General features: G+C 36.5%; 1 long non-coding RNA gene across 1 annotated transcript; it reads left to right on the forward strand.

The window, feature by feature from the left end:
- Window positions 1-200: 200 nt before the first annotated feature.
- Window positions 201-993, forward strand: LOC139907342 (uncharacterized). The gene is made up of 2 exons (XR_011783888.1): window positions 201-464; window positions 521-993. It is a non-coding gene; the product is annotated as an uncharacterized lncRNA (long non-coding RNA).
- Window positions 994-2,523: the final 1,530 nt, after the last annotated feature.

A 2,523-nucleotide genomic window follows, 5' to 3' on the forward strand; every position in this document is an offset into this window, starting at 1 on the left:
CTCTGCTCAACAGCATCTTTAGTCACGAATTTGTTTTCGGCATTGAACTGTTGAAGACACTCCTCAGACACACATCTAGCTTGTCAGATGAACTTCAAGGCAGAAAGGTTGACCTAACAAAGGCCCGGAAACACGTCAACCTAGTGATTAGGACTCTTGAAGATCTTAAGAATGAGAAAATCTTTGAATCAATCTTCAAGGAGGCGAAGATTCCAAGGAGAATAAAGTGGAAAGGAACAACTGAATCCTACTTCCGTGAAACACATTTCGATGTTGCAATCAATAAGATTGTATTAGAGCTTGAGAGCAGATTTGCCACCGACGATACAAACATCACAATGGATCTCATTGCAATCGTCAATGACAGTGAAGTGGAGACCTGTGTCATTGAGCGTGTCGCCAAGCACTACAGACTTGAACTCGAGCAGCTCCAGTCAGACCATGCAATCTTCCAGCAATTCAAGGTTAATATTATAATGTTTCATTTTGCATTATATGTTTAAAATTTATGTTTCTCTAGGCAGATATTGACACAGAAGACATGGTTTCGTCACAAATTGCTGCGGAGTTAATAAGCTCGGGAGTGTTCCGCCTGATGCCGGAGCTATACAAGGTGATCGTTATCCTGGCCTCAATGCCCATCAGCAGCTGTGAGGCGGAGCAGTCATTCTCCTGTCTCAGAAGGCTCAAGAACCACATGAGGACCACCATGGACCAGGAGAGGCTCTCCTCCCTCACCCTCTTGAACATGGACAGGGTGATGGTGGACAAGGTGCTCCATGAAGACATGGACAGTTTGATTGACACCTTTGCGTCAAGGAAAGAGAGGAAAACTTCTTCTTCTAATCATGATAAAGAACACATGCATTTTTTCTTCATTTTTTCAAACACATCACCACGTATACATGCGAGTTAAGAACATCAAGACTTGTGAACATAATTTATTTTCTGTCGATGTAACCGTTTCATGGTATATTATAATCTCGTTCATTATCTTCATCCGTTATTATTTTAAAAATATTTAAGGAGGTTTAAATTGTTTGACTTAATTGTATAGTTCAAAAATTTTCTCTCATTCTTGCACCGTGCATTTTATACTCCATTATACTCCTTCCTTTATGAATAGGTCGGCATTGACTTTCCGTCTAGAGTTTTTCCTTTTCATTTTATTTTTCCCAATGTTTGCCTGAAGAAAATAATGGTCAGACAGTCCATTGGACGATATTCTTGTAAGATTTAATCTATGCTGTAGCATTTGCCCTGTTTAAATATCCCACGTTCACCACTGAAAATCAACCGTTCACCCTTTTAAAGCGGACCGAAAAATCTTCCTAACATACGGCACTGCTCAGGACTGCTTGCAATTGATCGTCATGACACCGGAGCCGCTTTCCCCCAAAACATTCTTCAAATTGTCAGGGTTACCAACATTGTTAATTTTCGGTTTATCATACTTTATACAACTTTGACCATGTTTCTATAGGCATAAGTTACCTTCTTTTGAAAGAATACAAACTTTAGCTCCCTACAATAGTTTAGTTTTTTAATTTGTATCCTTTCTAAATCCCTCAAATGAAGTTTCTATATTGTATTGTTCTAATTTTTTGAAGTTTCTTAGTAAAAAAAATATTCTGTAGTGGTCTAGAAAGTGTTTCAAATACCCATACAATAGACGTCGGAACAAAAAATATGTTATTCATTGTCGCCTCCCAAAATTATTTGACTACTATTTAACTGTTATTACTATTGCTTTAAGCCTCAAAAAGAAAGCAATAGATTATTCAACTCTTATTCAAAATACTATTTTTTTTGTACGTACTCTACAAATTCTTAATTTGTATAGGGATTTTATGTTTTATGTAATGAGGAAATAAATTACTGCAATAAAGAGGAGAACTTTCTACATTTAAAATAGCATGAGTACAAGAAAAATATTCATTTATATATTTTTACACCAAAGATAGACAAGAATGCTTATTTCAGAGGGAGAAGTAGAGACATTCACACTTATTCCTTTTCTAATCGCTGTACTTTGTTTTTTCTTTACACACATCCCATCTATAAGTATAAGTAAAGATTATAATATTACCATATAATACTAGGACCCTGTAAGCAAAGGCTCAAGCGCGTCCGCTCCAAAATGCTGTTAAAAAAAAACAAAAAAACTACAATGACATAACATAAGATCAAAAGGCTTTTTTTTGACTAGTGCAGAGGTGTTTTTCTTTACTCCAGTGTAAAAATATACTAGTGTTGGACGTGGAGTGAATTGAAAAGGATTTCTCACATCATTGGATACGTAAGATTATCGTACAATAGTGAATTGCTTTCATATACGAGACAAACTATATTCAGGGCCCTACGAAGCCAAGATCCTAAGGCATAGGAGTAGGATATAGGATATTGTATTATTCATAAAGAAGGCAAGCTCGCCTTCATAGAGGGTCTTGACTCGTACGCGTGTTTCTTCTTTCCTTCTCCTTTTCTGTATTAAATTTACCTGTGTTTAATCATCTCCTGCAC

The sequence above is a fragment of the Lepeophtheirus salmonis genome, chromosome Z (assembly GCF_016086655.4).
Source record: "Lepeophtheirus salmonis chromosome Z, UVic_Lsal_1.4, whole genome shotgun sequence".
NCBI lineage: Eukaryota > Metazoa > Arthropoda > Copepoda > Siphonostomatoida > Caligidae > Lepeophtheirus > Lepeophtheirus salmonis.